Here is a 23,138-nt window from a genome sequence, read left to right as displayed (position 1 = left end):
TGGCTCAGAAATGAGGAATGACATATCACAATAATGCCATTCCAACAAGAAGTCATTGGAATGGGCTGTTCTTTGCTTGAATGATGTACCCTAAATGATGAAGACATTGTAGAACAAATATTTTTCCCATTGTGAAATTCAAAATGAGCACTGTAATAGAGCACATCTGAATTTAGTGACAGTGCTTCTAAAAGATCCTTGAAATTTATTGTCATGAACAATGAAAGGAGAACATGAATTCTAAATTATCACAGACTGGATTTGTAGATCCTGTGCTATATCATGCACTGAAACATACACACATACAAAAATCCAGTTTATGTATTAACAATATGGATTTCTGTTTTAATTAATCTTGGACATGGGCTACCTGTCAGCACCCAAAAGCAACTGAGACAATTGTTCACTTATATTGCTATTTTCCAAAGTGAATTTGCTGACAGTTTGCATGTTGCACTGGGATAGGCTAGTTGTAAAGAGTAAAATATTAGAACTATTTTAAAGTCTTTAAATGGCCTAAACTTCCAATCAGAAAATAAAACGTTACATTCTGCACAGTACGAGCCAATGTTGCAGCACATCTCATTGACCTAATCAAGTTTCAACAATTTGGTAGATTTAATTAAATGAACAACTTGAATAACCTCTCAGAGTATGACAGAGATCTATTATGGAAGTTCGAATTTTCTATTACTATAAACGTTCCCATGGGAAATAAACCATGCTTGACCAAGGCGTACAATATTCAATTTGACTTTGGGTCACTGGGAATGCACAGGGAATACATTAGAGGCTGCGGCTAGATTCAGAATTTATCCTGTAACTGATGAAACAGCTGATGACATCATTTTAGCACACTAATTTATCACTAATTTTACCTTTCTTATTTTCCCTCAATGGCTGGTGATGTGCAAAATGATATTAACTATGGTTTGGGCATGGCCAAGCTAACTTACTTTGGTTCCATATTTTTTTCCTGAGCTGTGGGGGCCATTAGCAACACGGCATTTATTGTCCACCCATAGTTGCCCTGAGGATATTAGAGTGAGCCATATGATGTGGCATTGGAATCACACAAGAGCCAGACCAGGTAAGGGGGTAATAGCTTAATTTCCCTGAAGAATTTAGTGAACCAGTTTCTTTAACATAAAATTCAGCAGCTCTCCGTGGTCACTGTTTCCTCGTACCAGCTCATAAGTTACCAGATTTATTGAATTATAATTTTACAATTTGCTGTAATAGGATTTGAACATGAATTTCTAACTAGCGCATTATCATATCCTTGTCATCATTAGCATAAGAACATACGAATTAGGAGCAGGAGTGAGCCATTTAAGGCAGCACAGTGGCACAGCGGTCAGCACTGCTGTCTCACAGAGCCAGGGACACAGGTTTAATTCCAGCCTCAGGCATGCACATTCTCCTCGTGTTGGTGTGGGTTTCCTCCGGTTTCTTCCCACACTCCAAAGATGCATGGATTAGGTTGATTGGCCATGTTAAATTGAGTGTTAGTGCCAGGGAGAGAGTAGCAGGATAAATATGTGGGGATAGGACCGGGGTGGGTTTGTTGTTGATGCAGGCTCGATGGATCAAATGGCCTCCTTCTGCACTGTTGGAATTCTATGATCTGGCCCCTCATGCCTGCCCTGCCATTCAGTAAGATCATGGTTGATCTGATTGTGGCCTCAATCCACATTCTGCCTATCCCTGATAACCTTTGACTCCCTTGTTAATCAAGAATCTATCCACCTCTGTCTTAAAAATATTAATTGACTCTGTCTTCACTGCTCTCTGGGGAAGAGAAGTTCAAAGATTCACACTCATTCTTTGAAGAGTATTTGGTGAATACTCATCTATCAATGCAATGGGAGGAACCATTACATTATATATTTCCAGTCATTGAATCATTACAGTATTGAAGGAAGCCATTTAGCTCATTAAGTCTATGACATCTCTCTACAGAGCAATCTAGTCAATCTCATTCACTCTCTATATCATTAGCTTCATGATAATTATTGATTGATGCTATAGTTGTCTTTGAGGCCCGACAGAAAGTTATCAACCTGAAACGTTACCTGTCCTTCTCTCCCTCCACAGGTATTATTTAACCTGCTGAGTATATCTAGCCTATTCTGTTTTTGTATCAGGCAAATGGAATCTTGGTTGACAATTCAAGTCAGAGTGGTCAAACTTATAAAGAATTAGTTCTTCGATTGATAGTGACAGCAACAGAAGGGGTTGAATGCAATCATTTCTCACTCAGGCGTGTATTTACTCATGAGTTAACTCTGGGAATAATTTGAAACGTGCATCTCCAGATTTTGGAGATGGCATCTCATGAAAGCATTGGTGGATGTATCAATTTAATAGTCCCATATTTATTCCATGGTTTGTAAGTAAGTCAGGTTGAATTAACCATTTGTTGGTATAAGGCAAAAAATACTTGTGGCACTTGCTCTGAATTTGTCATAAAAATTCTGCAATTTGTACAATGGGCTTTTAATTACCATATTGGGATGCTTTGTTATTTAGTTACTCAAATCACTACTTCCAAATATTTTGGGAATTCCCTTTCCTCTGTGCAGATTAAGAGATTAAAAGGAGTTTTCAATGGATATCACCATTACTTCGAATTTCACTCCCAGTCAGGGGTCACCATGGGCAGCCTCACCACTCTGACTAGATTTCTAATGGAGATGCCAATACTTGCTCTATGGTAAAAAAGCCATGGCAAAATATTAAAGGATAATAATATTCTGGCCAAGATAACCCCCTTACCCAGTTTCACAAGACGTTTTCTTGGAATGGCATCTCTTCCTGTTCTTATATGATCTGGAGCATTTCAAGGACTTACCCTAGGACCCCACGCTGTTTCATCTTGCATGCTGCCCCCTCACCCATAGCATTAGGACTGAAATTTTCTGGGAAGTGGTGAGAGAAACAGAGAGAAGTTGTTGCAGAACAAATTACCTGTACCTCCCTGCCAATGCCGAAATTCCCAGTGGTGGGCGAGGAAGAAAGCTGGCAACTCATTGCATGGAGCACGCAACCAATTAAGACAGTTAAAGCTTGACTTAAGAGTTATTATTCAAATATGACGGTAGTATCCTGGCATCAGAGTGGCCCACCACCATTGTCCCCATTCCTTTACCAGGCAGATGGCTGAGGCTGGACCAGACTGTTCATAAAGGTAGTGATATATTTGATCCTAAGAAATTTCTTAGCTCTCTTTGGCAAAATATTAAAACACCATACTATCATAGCTACTGTTATCCTGCCAACCTTCCTATTACATATCTACAGCACCACTAAGAGTGCCTATTTCCATCTTTCTAATATTGGTGGACTCCACACATCCTTCAGTTCAATCTGCAGCTGAAACTCTCATCCATGCCTTTGTTTCCTTTTGGCTTAACAATTCCAGTGCACTCTTGGCTGTTCTCCATAGGTTGATTCTCATAAACTTGAGGTAATTGAAAACTCTGCTGCCCATGTCCAAAACTGAATCGAGTTCCACTCCCTCTTTTCCTCTGTGCTTACTGATCTACATTGGCTTCCAGCAAAGCAATGCCCTGATTTTAAAATTCTCATCCTTGTTTTCAATTCTTTCATGGCTTCATCTTTCCCATCTCTCCTACCACCTCTAGTTTGACAGTACCCCGGAGATCTCAATTATCTACCAATACTAGCTTCTTGAACATTACCCAAATGCCATTGCTCTACCATTGGTAGCTTGCCTTGAGTTACCTATGGTCCAAAGCACAGGAACAGTTTCCCTAAATCCTCTTCCTCTCTATCTCTCTTACCTTTTTTACTCCTCCAATCTACCACTTTTTCCAAACCTTTGGTCACCTGGCCAATGATCACCTTATGTGACTCCGAGCCACATTTTGGCCTCACTGGCCATTCATGTCCCACTGTCTCTGTAAGCAAGGCTTAGTCAACTCTCCATTCACTGCAGCAGGACCAGAAAATCCCACTGGTGTGAATGGCCGTAAGATTCCATCTTACGTTTGATAACGCTTGTAAAGTAACATGGAACATTTTCTTATGTTAGAAGTGTTATATAAATGCAAGTTATTATTGAAGTTATGTTGGAACAATAGAATACAACCTGTTCTCCTTTACTAGAATCTTATGCCCAAGGACCATTTCCAGGGCCCAGCCTGCACTTACCAGCAATGCACCGGCCAGTTTAACCGCTTGGGTAGGGCCTTCCTAACAGACTACCTTCACATCTACCATCCGATTAAAGCTGTAGGCCCAACCTGAGGAATTGTGAGGGTGACTCAGTCTCGAGCTTCCTTCTTCAAATTAAAATGTGGCCACAGGAAACCCCTCCACAGGTTGGCCACTGGCCTCAGCTGCAGCCCACTGATGGGCTGGGGGAAAAACTAAAAGGAGCCTTGGAGCCCCACTAAGCGTGCCAGCAAGCCACCCCCCAGGCACCTGTTAGGCTCTGTTCCTTTTAGAGTTGGCCAGCCTGCTGCTGGCAAGGTCCCAGTGTGTCCCACAACTGGGCACTTAATTATTCAAATTGGCTAATGGCTGCTGCCCAGTGGATAGCCACTGCCTTTGAATTGCTAACTCCTGCCCACGTGAATATAGTTCTCCCCTATTATCGCTTTCAAGCCCACCTCTGCTGGTCTGGGTAGATTCCACCCCTTATATATAGAAAAGTGAACAACGAAAGGTTTTGCAAACAAGTATCCCTTAGTAGATGTGTAATCTCAGACCCCTCATGCCTGATTGTCATTCAGCAGCCTAACTCTTTTGACAAATTAAAGGCAAAAAATCCAAAATTTCAAAAGGAAAATAATTTTGTTTGACAGGTGTTTGCATTCATATGGGAAACAGATGCTAATAACTTTCTCCCTTATAGGTCATTACCAATCAGGAGCTAATTTTTCCTTAATGTACTAGTCTGTCAATATCCAATTTTCTTTTTAGATTCTGAAAGTTCCCCTGTCAATCAACCATTGCTTCAGGCAATTGGAAGCAACTGAAACCCCTGAGGGAGCAAGAATTCCAAATTAGTTTTAAATCAGAATTTAGAATATTCATGTTTTCAAACTTCTAACAGCACAATGTTTCTTATCTGGCCTGATAAATATCACTGTGAGGTTTCAAGGTCTTTAGCTGAGCTTTCCTACTAATCTTTCACGTAGTTTGGGCAACCATAACAATCTCTAGAGGAATCCAGCAGACGCAGGTTTGAAATTCAAAAACTGAGGCAGTTAATTAATGAACAGACCAAAGGGATTCATTTTAAATAAAGGTGATGATCTGTATTTCTGATGTAGAAGCAGAGCTACATTTCATGAATTTCATAAAGTGCTCTGTCAAATTTCCAGTGTATTATTTATTAAAAACACTACTGTTCCTTCCCCTCTCTTAAAATGTTTTGCAATTTAAAAAAAATGAAAATTACGTTTTGCTCCAGATAATATATAATGCCACCTGACCGTATCTCACAGGTCATTCTGTGAATTAATTTGCTCTTAATTATTTCCTGTAAAACTTACTAAAGGTTATGCTGGAGAAAATGAGGAACTTATTATAGCGACTGAATTTAAATATTAGATTAAATGTAGTAAAGATGACAAAACTTCAGATTGGATGAAAACTGTGTCAAACGCTGCGATAGTTGTTCAGCGCTGCCTCACAGCCCCTTATTTGTTATATCACTAATCTTAACCTCCCAAAAACAACCACATTGGTGGGTGTATTGCTAGCATGTATTGGGTGGCTAGTGGCACAGTGGTTAAACACTGTTGTCTCATAGTGCCGGGACCTAGGTTCGATTCCCAGCTTGGGTCACTGTCTGTGCAGAATCTGCACTTTCTCCCTGTACCTGTGTGGGTTTCATCCAGGTGCTCCGGTTTCCTCCCACGGTCCGAAAGATGTGCTGGTTAGGTGCAATGGACATGCTAAATTCTCCCTCAGTGTACCCCTGAACAGGTGCTGGAGTGTGGCGCCAAGAGAATTTTCACAGTAACTTTATTGCAATGTTAATGTGAGCCTAGTTATGACACTAATCAACTTTAAACCAAACACAAAGTTGAGAACTGGCAGCTCAATATTCTGGGACAGAGAAACTTCAGGCGTGACAGGGGTTAGGACGTAAAAGAGGAGGTGGTCTCACAATATTGATCAAGGTGTCAATTACTGCAGTGAAGAAGAACAATGTGTTGGATTTTATGGCTTCACTTGTCGCGAAACTGTAAAATTCTGCCTGAGGTCAATAGACCTTTCCATGGTCTGCCCATGGAAAGTGGGGCGGTAAGTTCCGGCCAATACCTTAGCAGGCACCTCAATTGAGGCCATATGAATGTAGAACTTAAAAACAATAAGGGAGCAATCACATCGCTGGTAGTGCACGATGGGCCCCCAAACAATCAGGGACAGATAGAAGAGCAGATATGTAAGTAAGTAAAGAGAAGTGTAAAAGCAACAGGATAATAATGGCCGACGATTTCAATTTCCCCAATATTAATTGGGGTAGTGAAAGAGTGAACAGCTTAGAGAGGGCACAATTCTTAAAGTGCATCCAGGTGCGCTTTTTGAGCCAGCACGTTAAAAAGTCCTATAAGAAAGAGGATGACACTTGACCTAATTTTAGGGAATGAAGCCAGCAGGTGGTAAAAGTGCCAATGGGGGAGTACTTTGGTGATAGTGACCATAACTTATTAGGATTAAAAAAAGGACAAAGATGGACAGGAAACTGGGAAGGCTGATTTTAATAGGATTAGACAGGAGCTGACCAAAGTGGACTGGGAGGCACCACCTGTCAGATAATCCACATCAGAGCAGTAGGAATCATTCAAAAGGGTAATAAAGAGAGTACAATGCCAACACGTTCCTATAAAAGTAAAGGGCCGGACCAAAAAGTCAGAGAACCCTGGATAGCAAAGGATATACAGGATTGAATAAGGACAAAAAGGCAGATTCAAAGGGCTCAGAACAATGGATGCCTTAGAGGAGTATAGAAAATGCAGGAGGGTATTTAAAAAAATAAAATCAGAGGAGCAAAGAAGGGACATGAGAAAACACTGGCAGGCAAAATAAAGGAAAATCCCAGTGTGTTTTATTAAGGGCAAGTGGGTAACCAGGGAAAGAGAAGGGCGCATTAGGGACCAAAGTGGCAATTTATGTGTGGAGTGAAAGAGGTTGGTGAGGTATTAAAATGAGTATCCAAACTTCTGTGTGAAGCAAGGGAAGAGATTGTAGGGGCTCTGATGGTAATTTTCAAATTTTCTCTGGCTACAGGAGAGGTGCCAGAGAACTGGAAGACAATTGAAGTGGTACTATTATTGGAGAAGGGGAAAAAAAACAGGTAATTACAGGCCAGTGAGTCAAACATCAGTGGTAGGGAAATTAGTGGGAACAATCTGAGCGACAGAATTAATCTTCATTTGGAGAGCCAGGGATTAATCAGAGACAGTCAACATGGTTTTGTCAGGGGGAGATCATGTCTAACAAATTTGATTTTTTTTTAAAGAGGTGACCAGGTGTCTAGATGAGGGCTGCGCAATTGATATAGTATACATGGACATAAGGCTTTAGATCAGGTCCCACAAGGAAGACTGATCAAGATGGTAAAACCCATGGGATCTGGGGCAATTTGGCAAATTGGATTCGATAATGGCAGGAGGCAGGGGATAATGGTTGAAAGTTGTGTTTTTGACTGGGAGCCTGTGTCCAGTGGTGTACCAGAAGGATTGGTGCTGAGTCCCTGCTTTCTGTAATGTACCTTAATGATCTCGATGTGAATATGTGAGACAATGATCAGTAACTTCACAGCTGTGAGGAGGAAAGCCTTAGATTACAGGATGATGTAAATGGCCTGGTCAGATGGGTAGAACCATGTCAAATGGAACTTAATTCTAAAAAGTGTGAGATAATGCATTTTGGGAAGTCTAACAAGGCAAATAAATAAACAATGAACTCAAGGGGAGGCATAGTGGTATAATTGCTGGACGAGTAATCTAGAGACCCGGCTTCATATTCCACCATGACAGATGGTGAAATTTGATCCAACAAAAATCTGGAATTAAAAGTCTAATGATGGCCACAAAAACCATTGTCATAAAAAACCCCATCTGGTTCACTATGTCCTTTAGGGAAAGAAATCTGCCATCCTTATCTGGTCTGGCCTATATGTTACTCCAAACCCACAGCAAAGTGGCTGATTCCTAACTGCCCTGAGGGATGGGCAATCAATGCTGGTCCTGCCAGCAAAGCCCACATACCGTGAACAAATTTTAAAAAGGACGCTATAAACCCATGTGAAAAGCTTACAAGCCACCACGAGTATGAACCTACAGTACAGTAGAAGTTTATTTTAAATTCTGGCAGTGTTAGGAAGCAGGAATAAGGGAGTTATAATCTGTTTTTAACCCTGTATAATTTTACATTTCCAATGAGGAAAAGTACGATTGTTTTGTTGAAATCATCTACAGTGGTGGAGTTTGAGGCAGTGACCCCACAGCATTATCCTGGGTTTGTGGCTCACCAGTTTAACGGCCTCTAGGTCACGGGAGAAATGCTTTGCTTTTGTAAAGCACCTTTCAGTGACCACATGATGTCACAAAGCACTTTACAGCCAGTTGAGTATGTTTAGAGGTGCAGTCACTATTGTAATATAAGAAACATGGGAGCCAATTAGTGAAAACCTTCTGACAACCAGATCTGTGAGAATGTCCAGCTGATTGGTCTTTACACTTTAACTATTGGGGTGATTGGATTGGGGAATGCCAATGATCAGTTTGATGATAGTGGCAGTCGGTGAGGGGGTTGTGGGGGGGGGATGCAGGGATGTGGTCGGGTCAGTTTGGAGACCAAGCGATTTGTTACTAGTGGGCTGTAAGTACAGAAACAAGTACAAACTACAAAACAGGCATCTTTATCAGAACTACAGAATTCTCACAGTGCAGAAGGAGGCCATTTGTTCCATTGAACCTGTACCAACTCTCTGAAAGAGTCCTGTCCCCTTAACCCCATGCATTTACCATTGCTAATTCATCTAACCTACACACTTCTGGACACTGAGGGCCCGATTTTAACCATCAAGTTGTGCCTGTTTTTGGAGCAAAAACTTGGTAAAGTCAGGTGTAAGTTGAGTAGCGTGATCCGCATCCATCTCTGTGCCTGTTCCCCCTTTACCAAAGCCAGAAAATGGCTGTAATCAGGACCATGCCCAAAACGAGCACGTTGGCCTTTTAAATGCATTTGCATGCATTTAAATTGACTTAATGGGCTGCACGCCAGATTTTACCGGCACTTCCCCCTTTACCATCATGTTCGTCCATCCAGATTCAGCGTGAAACAGACATATTCGACAAAGGTCCGATTCGGGCACTCTAGTGAGGAATAAAGTGCCGAGTATCTGACAGCTCTCTGCTAGAGATTGGTGGGGACGGGGGAAGGGGTAGGGTGCTGCCACTCTGCCTGTGATCAGTGAGGGGGGAGACAGTGTCTGTTGCTACTCTGCCTGAGATTGGTGAGGGAAAGGGGGGTCCGCTGCCACTCCTGCCTGTGATCAGTGAAGGAAAAGGTGGTCCACTGCCACTCTGCCTGTGATTAGTGAGGAAGATGTGGGGGGGGATAGTTGTCTGCTGCTACTCTGGCTGTGATGAGTGAGGTGGTGTGGGCAGGGGGAGGTGGGATCTGCTGCCATTCTGCCTGTGATCAGTGAGGGAGATGTAGGGGAGGGGTCTGCTGCCACCCTGCCTCAGATTGGTGGGGAGGAAGTGGGGGAAGGGCCCGCGATCAGTCTGGGTAGCGGAGGGTGTGGGGGGATAAAGGGATGTCTGTGGGGGCCAGGAAGGAGGGCATTATCTGGCCCGGGAGTAATGTGGCAGGGGAACCGCATTCTATCCTTTTTTCTGCGCATGTGCAGCTGAAGGGTTTTGAGCATTAAGCCCCGCCCACAGACTTGTGCAGTGCGATTCAGTCTCACTGATTTTTTTGAGGTGTATGGGGACGCCTGAGAATGGGTCTAGAAGTCGAATCTGGAGGTCAACTGGACCTGAACCAAGATAGGACAAGAGAGAGAAATTACAAGAAACCGGGGCAGCATGGCAGCACCGCTGCTTCACAGTGCCAGAGACCTGGTTCGAATTCCCAGCTTGGGTCACTGTCTGTGTTGGAGTTTACATCTTCTCCCCGTGTCTGTGTGGCTTTCCTTGGGTGCTCCAGCTTCCTCCCCCATTCTGAAAGACGTGCAGGTTAGGTGCATGGGCCCAATCAGGCACCGGACTGTGGCGACGAGGGTAATTTCACAGTAATTGCATAGCAATATTGATGTGAGCCTTACTCATGACTAATAAATAAACTTTCTAGTCAACTTCATTAGCCTTATGTAGATGTATGAAGTGCTTCTTCTCCTCCTGGCTTAATAAATATTTTCTAAAACTCACCATTGTAGGTCCTGTTGAACTGTACCAGCAGGTAAGTAAGGGCAGAAGGTACAAGGTACGCCCTCCACCCAACTGTGCAAAACACTAACTGAAGTCCAGTTTATGTAATAGATTTGCACTGTAAAATACCTTATTGACTGAAAATGGTGGGCACTCCAGCTAACAAGTGGTCAGCCACTTTCAGAGTGATGTGTCGGCACATCAGGACCAAGCCCATGGCAGCAGAGTCTTTGCTGTGGTTTTTGGTGTCTCTATTTGACTTTAATGGATAGGAAATCAGGTGGCTGATCTTTTCCCTCTTGCACTTTTCCCTCTAACAACAAACATTAAAATGAATATGCCCCATTTCCTAATATCAGCTCCACCTGCTATTGTCCCTATTCTCATACATAGGCCTGGATTTTGTAATCCAGCAAAGGACGCTTGCCGCTGACCTCAAAGATAACTGCCACAAATATCTAGCGATCTCTGTCACAGGAATTTCTATTTTTCTGAACACAGTGTAAACCTGGCACTGGCTCATGAGGGTATCTTAATTTCTCATTTGATTTATTATTGTCACATATATTGGGATACAGTGAAAAGTATTGTTTCTTGCACACTGTACGGTGAAAGCATACTGTTCGTAGAGTACATAGAGGAGAAGGAAAGCAGAATGTAGTGTTACAGTCACAGCTAAGGTGGAGAGAAAGTTCAACTTAATGTAAGGTAGGTCCCTTCAAAAGTCTGATGGCAAAAGCTGTTCTTGAGTCGGTTGATACGTGAGCTCAGTCTTTTGTATCTTTTTCCGTGACAGAAGAGGGCAGAGGGGAGAACGTCAGGGGTGTGTGGGGCCCTTGATTATGCTGGCTGCTTTTCAGAAGCAGCAGGAAGTGTAGACGGAATTGATGGATGGGAGGTTGGTTTGCATGATGGTGGGAGTTACGTTCATAACCCTTTGTAGTTTCTTGCGGTCTTGGTCAGAGCAGGAGCCATATCAAGTTGTGATACATCCAGAAGGGATGCTTCCTATGGTGCACCTCTGAGAGGGGCAGAAACGCCAGCAACTAGGCAGGCAATCAATCAAATTGAAGCATTCACACACAGCGAACGAGGAACTTTAAGCACTTAAAATCTATTGCTTTAACTTAATATTAGGATAATGAGATATATATATATGACTGTATTAAAATAAAGACAAGTAGGCCTTTTTTTATATTTTTAAAAATATGTAGAATGTTTTTATTGTGGAAAAAATTGATGTTCCAAAAATTTTATATGAGCTTTTCAGAGCCAGTAGGATAGTTAGCAGTAATTATGAAGTTAGTGTGCTGTTAAAATCCCAGTTGCACTCCATTCAACAAGGCGTAACCTTTTCAAAGGTTTTTGCAGTGAGACTAACAATGCAGAAGTAGAAATTCTCACGAAATTATGATTGCAAGGGAGATTTACTTTGTGGGATATGCAATGTTACACCTCTGGAGGCTGGCACCATTTTCCCGTCACCCTGGCAGTGGCAGTTGTCATCAGTTGTCTGTCTGATAGCAGCTTCTGGATTTCCATGTTATTCTGTGTACGTCCTTTATGTTTTGGGTAGAAGTTATTAGTTAATTATTCAGTCAGTACTGAATGACTTTTCACAGAACTATTTTGCAAGTCACATGGCAGGGTGAAAGTGTGAAAGAAGATGTCTTATTTAACTTAGTTGTTAGGAAAACGTATAACTGTGGTTGAGGTGACAGAATACAAGAAACGGGCTTGAAAGGCAATAAAAAGTAAGTGTTTTCTGTAACAAATCATACCAAACCAAAGTGGAAGTTGCTGGCTAAGCGAACATTTATTGTCCATCCTAATTGCCCTTGAGAAGGTAGTGGTGTATTGGCGGGTTGAAGTACACTGATTGGCAGGAGATGTCAGTTTCACCCTCTAATGCTTAAACGAGTTGTAGCTTTGGTCTGGCCTCTTTGAACTGCTTTGATTGACAGGACTATTCAATTTCATTAGAGAATCCCCCTTTCAAGCTTGAATGGACTGCAGTTTCATGCTTCTGTACCTTTTAACAAGCCTTTAACAATTGACAAGTCCATGTAATTTCACAGTAGGCAATAGCTTTGTTTGTTTTTGTTTTTACTTCGCGGTTCATAGAATCTGAAGTATTGTCTTCTTTTCTTACCACCATTTTTTTCACACAGGTATCTGCTTTGATTTGAGAAGTTTTTGAGAATTGATTTCTTCAATGTCTCATGCTAGAAACGAATGCCTGCACTGAGGTTGCTTTCAGCCATAGACGAGTCTGGCACCGTTCCCCTGTCACCGTGGCAGTGACAGGGTTGCCATCCTGGATGTGACACCCTCTGAGTGACACCCTGTAAGTCACAGCATCTGCCAGATTTGTCATCTGCCAGGGCATCACCTGCCAGGATCCAGGATGGCAGCTGTCACTTCCAGGGTACCATGTCCAAAATGACAGGTCAATGCCAGCTTGGCACTACCAGCGGGGGGGCTGGGGCCTTTGCTGATGAACCCACATTGATGTGAATGTCCTGTTGGAGGGGAAGGTTGGGGGTCAGGCCTCAGACTGGTGGTGGTGTGGAAAGGGATTGTGGGGTTAGGCCTCTGACTGGGGATGGGGATCAGTTGGCCACTCTTATGACCGCATAGCGTGGGGAGGTTGGGGTGGAATGACCTATTCACTTAGCAGTGGAGGGAAAAAAGCCCCTTGGTGGTGAGGCGTTGGGGGAGTGGCCTTTGTCAGCAGGGATCACCTATTCCATGGTAGGGGTATGCTGCGTTGGGTAGAAGGCCTGTCAGTTAATTCTGAGACCAGGGCACCCTTAAAGATGGCACTCTGTTCTTTGTGAAGCCAGGCTGGCTGGCGTGTTTCACTTTCAGAAAATTTTTCCCCACAAAAGTGGTTGAATCAGGCATTGCACCAGCAGAAAGCACTCAAGTTTTCCCACTGGCAACAATACTTCGTTTTTTTAATGGAGAATGGTGGCCATAGAGTTATAGAATGATGCTCCACAGATGGAGGTCATCATGCCAGTGAAAGCTGTTGAGTGGCTTATCAACTTAAATCTGCTCTCCTGCTCCTTCTCCATAGCCCCACAATCTTTTCCCCTTCAAATGCTTACCCAATTCTCTTTTGAAAGTCATTGTTGAAACCCTTCCCCTACTCTTTCAGGTAATGTATTCAAAACCATAACAACTCTCTTGTAAACAAAAATTCTTTTAGTTTTATCTCAGATTCTTTCTCTGAATATGTTAAATCTATGTCCTCTGCTGCCATTGAAAACAATTTCTCCTTGGTTACTCTATGAAAGGAATCCCCTACGTTATTCATTAACCTTCTTAGATTTTATTGTTACGAAAGTTTGATTTGATATGATTTACTATTGTCGGGCGGCATGGTAGCACAGTGGTTAGCACTGCTACTTCACAGGTCCAGGGTCCTGGGCTCGCTTCCCGGCTTGGGTCACTGTTTGTGTGGAGTTTGCACATTCTCCTCGTGTCTGCGTGCGTTTCCTCCAGGTACTCCGGTTTCCTCCCACAGTCCAAAGACGTGCGGGTTAGGTTGATTGGCTATACTAAGAAATTGCCCCTTAGTGTCTAGGGATGTATAGGTTGGAGGGATTAGTGGGTATAATGTGTAGGGATGTATAGGTTGGAGGGATTAGTGGGTATAATGTGTAGGGATATGGGGGTAGGGCCTGGGTGGGATTGGGTTTGGTGCAGACTCGATGGGCCGAAGGGCCTCTTTCTGCACTGTAGGGTTCTATGGTTCTATGCATCAGTATATAGTGAAAAGTATTGTTTCTTGCGCGCTATACAGACAAAGCACACCGTTCATAGAGAAGGAAAGGAGAGAGTGCAGAATGTAGTGTCATAGCTTGGATATGGAGAAGGATCAACATAATATAAGGTAGGTCCAGTCAAAAGTTTGATGGCAACAGGGGAGAAGAAGATGGAAGAGGGCATGTCGGAGGTGCATGGGGTCCTTAATCACTGGCTGCTTTTCCAAGGCAGCGGGAGAAGTTAAACCTCATTCTGCGGAAGCTGAGCAGCTTATGGTCTGACCTGAGAAGTCTTCAGGATTTGGCAAAGAAGCTAACAAGGCAAATAGGATAGATTATTTGTAGGAGTAATGCTAGACATTCATTTTTCAGATTTTCACTCTCCAGAATTTTGCTTCTGTGTAGTGCACCAACTAACTGCTCTGCTGAAAATTGATGAAACGCTCTCAACTGAGACAAACAGGTTGAGGAACAGGCCGGACCTTCTGGGTGGGAAACAGTCTCTCAGTCGGTTGAACTATCTGCCATTTCAAATGTTTACCATCTGTCTGAAAACAGTAGAAGCTGAAAAGAATGTTTGTGATGCCGGAGCTGCAGCACATGAAGTCATTAAAAGTCACCTATTTCAATATGTTAGATTTAAGTTAAAGCTTAAAGGGGCAATATCATTGGAGGAAGTGGCTTGCATGACGGTCCTGTAGGTTAGCAACCATGTCATAGATTACACAGCTAAATCAGTTCACCATACAAGCAGCTAGATGCCAATCTTTTAATATTTCAGACAAAACTGTGTTTTTAAAATCTCAAACTTAGCAAATACATTGGATCCTGGGAAAATATAGCAGATCCAGAAGACTCTATATTGATTTGATTTATTATTGTCACATGTGTTAATGTACAGTGAAAAGTATTATTCCTTGCGCAATATACAGACAAAGCATACCATTCATAGCGATGGAAATGAGAGAGTGCAGATTGTAATGTTACAGTCATAGCTAGGGTGTAGAGAAAGATCAACTTATTGCAGGGTAGGTCCATTCAAAAGTGGCAGCAGGGAAGAAACTGTTCTTGAGTCAGTTGGTACGTGTCCTCAGACTTTGGTACCTTTTTCCTGACAGAAGAAGATGGAAGAGTGTATGTTTTGGGTGTGAGAGGTCCTTAATTTTGCTGGCTGCTTTTCCGAGGCAGCAGAAAGTGTAGACAGAGTTAATGAGTGGGAGGCTGGTTTAAGTGATGGAAAGGTGGAATACAGGAAAAGCTCTGAGTAAAACCCTTCATTTTATCTCTCATTCTTCTTGCAGATGCTGATAAATCTGCAGTTTATTTCCAGTCATGTACTTTGTTTCAGATGTCCAGCATTTACCATTTTTCTTAACAGTTTTATTGGGCTCAGTGGCTGGAAAATGGAAAATTTGCACTTTCCATAACCAACTGCCTCACCAGCGAAGGACAGGAACATACATTCCATCTTTCCATGTATGTGACACAGTGGTTAGCACTGCTACCTCATAGATCCAAGCACTCAGGTTTGATTACCCGCTTGGGTCACTGTCTGTGTGGAGACTGCATGTTGCCCCAGTGTCTGCTTGGGTTTCCTCTGGGGTGCTTCTGTTTCCTCCTTCAGACTGAAAGACATGCTGGTTAGGTGCATTGGCCATACTAAATTCTCCTTCAGGCATGGGAGTATGGCGATTGGGGGATTTTCATAGTAATTTCACTGCAGGACTCTCTCGTTCTTCCTAACCTTCAAAGTTCACAGCCACATTTGTTTAAGCTATACAAGCACGGCAAAAAGAGGTAGAATAAAAATTGAGTTTTAACAGTGTTTTAATACAATAGTGTATTTAAGTGAGTGTCTATTGTTTATCACCATGGTGTTACCCTGTTATCTAGTTTTTCCAGGGTAGCATTCAAAGTGTAAAGCTGCCCATCCTAATATGGTCCAGGCCAATGGTGTGGGCTCAGGCTGGGAATACGAGGGGGGGTGACAAGAAGAATCACAATAGCCCAGCCATGAGTTCAAATCCCGCCACAGCAGCTGGGGGAAGTTAAATTCAATTGATTGATTTATTTGAAATAAAATGCTAATCTCATTAATAGTGATAACAAAACTGCAGGATTATCATAAACATTCATTTGATTTGTTCATGTCCTTGAGTGAAGGAACTCTGCTACTCTTAACCAGTCTAGCCTCTATTTGACATCAGATCAAAAACAATGTGGCTAACTCTCTGTGAAATGGTGTAACAAGCTACTTGGTGCACCAAACCACAATATTAAAGAATGCAATGGGGAGGGGAGTGGGGAGTGGGGAGTGGGGAATTTTTCACCCTTAGTCCTACTGCTCTTAATGGGGCTTCCCATTACTCCCAACCTTTGCCACCAGGGAACCACGGTGGGGGTGGGGAGAGGGTCACCATCAGCGAGAGCAGCCGGAAAATCCCGCCCTTTGGGTGTGCCTGAATGAGAGGGACTGCAGCAAGGCAAAATGGCGGCTCACTGGCACCTTCTCAAGGACAATTAGGAATGGGCAATAAATGCCTCTGAGGCTCACTTCCCAAGAATAAATATCAAGAAAAAATGCACAGGACTAATGCCATCAATGGCATCATGGAAGCCTATCCTATCTCATACATCATTTGGAGAAACTCATCAATAATTATTCTCAATGATGAGCTAATTGTGAAGTCTAAGACTTGGTTGGACCCTCTTTGTTGATGCTGTGATGAAGATGGCCTTGGAATTTCTCATGAACCCAATGAAGTCTCTATGTTCTGTACGTGAACACTTGATTCTTACACTTACTTTTGGTTACGCCAGCTGGAAACTTCTGAATGTTTCCGCTTGTTGAAGTTGAGTTATCCACCAACTTTTCCTTGCAACAAATTGGAAAAGGGACATTAGGACTAAAGATCGCTTTAGTGTTATTGCAAAATTTGTATGTATTTCCCTGCACGGCCAAAGAATGCAGCCCTGTTTACACAACTGATTGAAATGCATCTCTGTTTTATCCAAAATGACGGTTGCTGCGGTTTATTTCTTCGGTCTATTGTTTGATCTGAAGGGAGAATCGGAAAGTTTTATGCCTTTTATCATGAATAAAGCTGCTTTTTTGTTTTAGGAAGAAAAAAACATGATTTCTGAGTTACTTCAATCCGAGTTTATCAGCAGTTGTCTATTTGCTGCATATAAACAGGTTGTTTAATCATATGTTCAGTGACCTGCTGTTCCCTGCTTAATGCCTGCATGTCCCACTAAATATTTTAACAAATGAAAATGTTCAAATATTCACCCAGATGTCCATGCTGACATAATGCTCAAGGCAGTTGGCTGATAAAAAGCACTGGCTGATAGTAAATGAGGATTTGGAAATGTGTCCTAAGGCTGTAGTATCTATTAAAGAACATCCTGGGCTGTTTTATATGAACATTTGCATACGTTCAGTTGGACCATATCTTCAGACAGATGGGCCATCTGTTACCTTGTATTTACCCAAAACAACATGGCAAATGTGTTAATTTTTTTTTAACAGCTAAAATGCAACTGAACACTGTCAGTGAACCAGCCTACATGCAACCAGAACGGCTTAGGTAAGTGTTCCAAATTTTGCTTACGTCAACTGGAAACTTTCGAATGTCTTCGCTGGTAGAACTTGAGTTACCTACCAGGTGATATTTATATACTTTTCTTTCTTTTGGTGATAATTTATGTTTAAAAATGTCAATTATTAAACAAGACAAAGATCTTGCTTTAACTTTAGTTGTTAAAAGTCTAAGACATTGTTTTGACTATATCCAGTCTAAAATTTTGGAAGTCTTTTTGGGTTCACCTTAGGATTTATTTACCAGCTGGTGTCTGTACATTTTTTTTTCATTTATCATTTATTTTAAACCATTAAGTCTTAAATAAGCCTGGATTTTCCTTTAATGCATAGCTGTTAAATATCTTTGATATGATAAATAAACCTTTTAAATTAATGAATCTGATCCCATTGCTGAGAGTTTGTGTGTGTGGTGAACTACAAACTGGGAGATTTGTAAAATGTTATTTTTGCATCACCTTCTCCTATTTCTGCGAACAACATTATTGTTTTCTTCCTATACAGCTCAGTATAATTGATGGCCAATGTTCTGGCTTGAGAAATCACGACTATAGTTGTTTTCATTAGACCTGAGGGAGTCACCATGGGACATTGCCCATTTAATCAGTTAGTACGAACAAATTGGATCATATATCTGGAGGGCTCATTGTGACACAATTTCCTGTGCTGTAGCACGGAATTTTAACATTCCCCCCTTCCTTTTTTACGCCAGCTTCTTTTGCCAATTTTTCTCCCCTTGTCTCCTCTCCCGGAAGTGATATCTCTGATACTTTATCTAAATTGTCATTATTTATGTGTGGGCTTTGACAGTGAGTGTCGGGGAGCTATTCAAACATTACAACTAAGCCTGATCCTATCCTCATCCTAAGCTGAAATACGTGCTTTCTCAGCAGAGATTACTCTGTCGCAATTATGAATGGGAACCCTGGCTTGACATTTACCTCCTTAACCCTGAGGCTCATTGTACAGCTCCTACCATCATCCCAGCTGAGATCAGCTGTGTCACATTGAACCTAGAATTTTTCTGATCTGTATGATTTAGCGACTTACTGGGTGAATTGAATAAGTTACCGAGAAAGCTGAGTTTCGTTGTATTTTGTAGCTAAGGAAGCTCAAAGAATGTGATAATGGGCCATTCAGCTCATCAAGATTGTGCAGTTATTTTTCTCCATGTGAGCTACCCAGTATAAACGCATTGTCCTTTCATTTCCATGGCTTTTAATATTCCACTTTTTTCCAACAATTAGAACGTAGAACATGGAACAGTACAACACAGGACAGGCCCTTTGGCCTATGATGTTGTGCTGAACATGAACGCAAATTAAACGAATCCCTTCTGCCTGCCTTTGGTTCACATCCTTCTTTTCCTGTGCTTATTTAAAAATCCTTAAATGCCCCAATTGTATCTGCCTCCACACTACCGTCCCTGGCAGTGCATTCCAGACTCCTACTACTCTGTGTAAAATATTTGCCCCTCACATCTCCTTCGAACTTTCCCCCTCTCACCTTAAGTGTGTTCCTCTATTATAGAATCATAGAAACCCTACAGTGCAGAAAGAGGCTGTTTGGCGAGTCTACACTGACCACAATCCCACCCAGTCCCTATCCCCATATCCCGACATATTTACCCACTAATCCCTCTAACCTACGCATCTTGGGGCACTAAGGGCAATTTTAGCATGGCCAACCACCCTAACCTGCACATCTTTGGGCTGTGGGAGGAAACTGGAGCACCTGAAGGAAACCCATGCAGACACGAGGAGAATGTGCAAGCTCCACACAGACAGTGACCCAAGCCAGGAATCGAACCCCGGTCCTTAGCTCTGTGAAGCAGCAGTGCTAACCACTATGCTACTGTGCTGCCCGGTTAGGCATTTCAACTCTGGGAAAAAAAAATTCTGGCTGTCATTACTCAATTATCTTTTAAAGTAATTTATTGACTGCTCAACAGCAATTTATGGCAGAGAATTCCACAAGCTCCTCTGCGTACATAATTATTTTCCAACTCCTTCTTAAAATCTTGAAATTTCAATCATTCGAATGTTTCAAGCATTGTGAAGTGATACTGTCCAAAAATGTAACATAATGCAAAATATCTATAAAAATCAATGGTACATGGAACTATTCCACTTCATAACCTTCAAGCTCATAACCTGCACCACATAGGAAAGATTTTTATAGAGTGTATCTCAGGCCATTTTGGTTTAGTTTTCGCCGATGTTTATTGTATTTGTGTGTTATACATTCAGGAGACGTTCTGCCTCATATTGTTTGGTGTTTCTTCCGGATAACTAGTAATAGATATACTTTTGGTCATGACCAACACACCACAGATCACGCTTGTAGTATATACCTATCTCTGTTAATAGATTAAAATATTAATGCCAGACCACAGGAGCGGTGGAGGAATATTACAAATCACTCAGGGAGTGCAAAATTACTGTGGAAACATGCACTTTTACATATATGTTGTAGCGTGGGGCTCTGGATAGTCATGGTAGATGCTCCAATATTCTTTTCACCACAAGACTGACTTTTACTCTTAGTGTCTGCTTTTGGCATGTGTTGGAATGATTTGCAGATCGCTTCTCAAGTTGCTTGCATCTTCCCAAGTTCAGGGCTGGGACTTGAACACAGGGGTGCTGGCTCAGAGGTAGGGATGCAGCACACAGCACCCTCCCTATTACAGGTGCAACTCTGTACATTCCATCACACTGCAGATATTGGAATCCAATTAACACATTGCAGATGTCACACTCTAGACATCATGGGCGAGATTTTCTGGTCGTGCTCACCCCAACGCTGGGAAATCCCACTCTAGGTCAATGGACCTTTGCATGGTCTGTGGTCCGCCTGCTACAATTCCCGTGATAGACAGGAGTGGAAAATTCCACCCTATATAACACCTATCATACTTGGTTACAGATACCAAATGATCTTAAAGTACTGAATGCTTCAGTTGCAACGTCAAACTGTAAAGTAGATTCTAATCCATAGTGTTCTGACAAAGTTTAAAATTCTATTTCCCATGTTGAAATCCCTTCAACACCTTGGCTGTCCATCACTTCCTCTGGGTCTCTAACCCTCCTCCAAACTACTGAACTCTCTCACTAGTGTCTTCTGCATCTCCCACATTCTTTGCTCCACTATTGGTGGTCATGTCTTCAGCTGCACTAATTCCTTCCATAAACCCCTCTTTGTCCTATTTCCCTCTTCTCCTATTGAGACTCTTATTAAAAACCTGCTTTTTGACCATGCTGTTAGGCATTGCTCCAAATTTATTTATTTTTTTCATCAACATCAAACATGCAATATGAATGCAAGCTGTTCTTGTTGGACAGGTATTTTGTCCTTATCATATATGCATATATCCACTCTATGAGTGCCATGGCATGTGTCGACCTTCTTGAAAAGAATGGCCACCTGCCTGGAGAACTGAACAATTGAGCGCATGCTGACCAATGACCTACAGATTCAATTTCATTGGAGGAAAATCTCTCCTTGGTTGTTCAATGCCTCACTGACATACAGCAAAGTGCTCTCCGGTTTTTGGCTTACAAGGAAGTATGGGTGGACCAGAAGATGGAAGATAGATAAAAGACAAATGAAAGTAGGTACTCTTTTCATGGCACTCCCACTTCTTATATTTTGCACCCCCCCCCCCCCCCCCCCCGCCCCCCCCCCCCACCCCACCTACCCCTGTTCTCAGACAAAGCTACACATTCTACCACTTCTCCTGATGACCAAGTTTATCCAGCAGAGGTTCATGTTTGGACGGGCCTTCATGGGTTTTTGAAAGTCAAAGGATGTCAGCTGTGGATCTATCAGAGCAGGTGTTCGGGGAGCTTGCCTCTAGCTCTGTTCAAAATACTAGGTTCCAGTGGGCCCGAATGATCCCTCTGATTGACCCCCATGACCTTTCTTGCCAGTCCTCCAATCCCAACCTCCATCCAAAGCTTTCAATCCCCCTGCGCCAGGATGCCCATTCCTCCCCTCAAACCATTGATATCCTACACAGGCTCCCAATCATCACTCCTGTACTCCTCCCCAACCTCCTTGCCACAAAGCTTCTGATTCCTCACCTCAAAGCATCTGACCTCTTCAATCTTCCCATTAATACAACCCCATCACTGTCCTCCTTGAACCCCGTTTGGGCCCTTTCCCTCACTTCTGATCCCTTCTCTCCCCCAACACCAACATCAACATATCTTCCTGTGGCCTACCTGATCTGTTCCCCAACTGACTGGAAGTCAGACCAGTTTATCAGAGTGGCTTTTGGGTAGGAGATCATCAGTGACATCAGTTAAATCTCCAAGGCATGCAGCGTAATCCTCACTTCTGGGTTCCTTGTGACTTTTGGATCACTTCACAAGTGGAGTGGATGAAAACTGGAGATATGCAAGAGGCCAGAACTGGAGAATTGCAGAGATCTGGGAGGGTTGTGTAGAACATAGAACACAGAACATAGAACATAGAACATAGAACATTACAGTGCAGTACAGGCCCTTCGGCCCTCGATGCTGCACCGACCTGTGAAAACCAATCTAAAGCCCATTTAACCTACACTATTCCAATATCATTCATATGTTTATCCAATGACCATTTAAATGCCCTTAATGTTGGTGAGTCCACTACTGTTGCAGGCAGGGCATTCCACACCCTTACTACTCTCTGAGTAAAGAACCTACCTCTGACATCAGTCCTACATCTATCACCTCTCAATTTAAAGCTATGTCCCCCCGTGCTAGCCATCACCATCTGAGGATAAAAGTTCTCTCTGTCCACCCTATCTAATCCTCTGATCATCTTGTATGCCTCTATTAAGTCACCTCTTAACTTTCTTCTCTCTAACGAAAACAGCATCAAGTCCCTCAGCTTTCCTCATAAGACCTTCCCAACATACCAAGCAACATCCTGGTAAATCTCCTCTGCACCCTTTCCAATGCTTCCACATCCTTCCTATTATGCGGTGACCAGAACTGTACGCAATACTCCAAGTGTGGCCACACCAGAGCTTTGTACAGCTGCAACATGATCTCATGGTGCCAAAACTCAATCCCTCTACCAATAAAAGCTAATTGGCTAACAGTTATTCACACCCTTTCCCTGGAGGGTCTACTGGTCATCTGCTGGAGTGAGACTGGATGTTGTCCCCCTTTTAGAACCATTGCATCTTATAGAACAAACACTGCACTAGTCACTAATGTCAATATATTTACAAAACTGGATCCCAATGTTGGTTGTTCAGGTCTGATAGCTGTCATGATAATGGAATGTCCTGTACTTTTATGCTCCTGGCATCACTAAGTTCTCTGATTTGTATGATTTTCCTAAATCATAAGA

This window comes from Carcharhinus amblyrhynchos, chromosome 16 (assembly GCF_965287045.1).
Source record: "Carcharhinus amblyrhynchos chromosome 16, sCarAmb.v2.hapA, whole genome shotgun sequence".
NCBI lineage: Eukaryota > Metazoa > Chordata > Chondrichthyes > Carcharhiniformes > Carcharhinidae > Carcharhinus > Carcharhinus amblyrhynchos.
Note: the sequence above shows the minus strand (reverse complement) of the source record.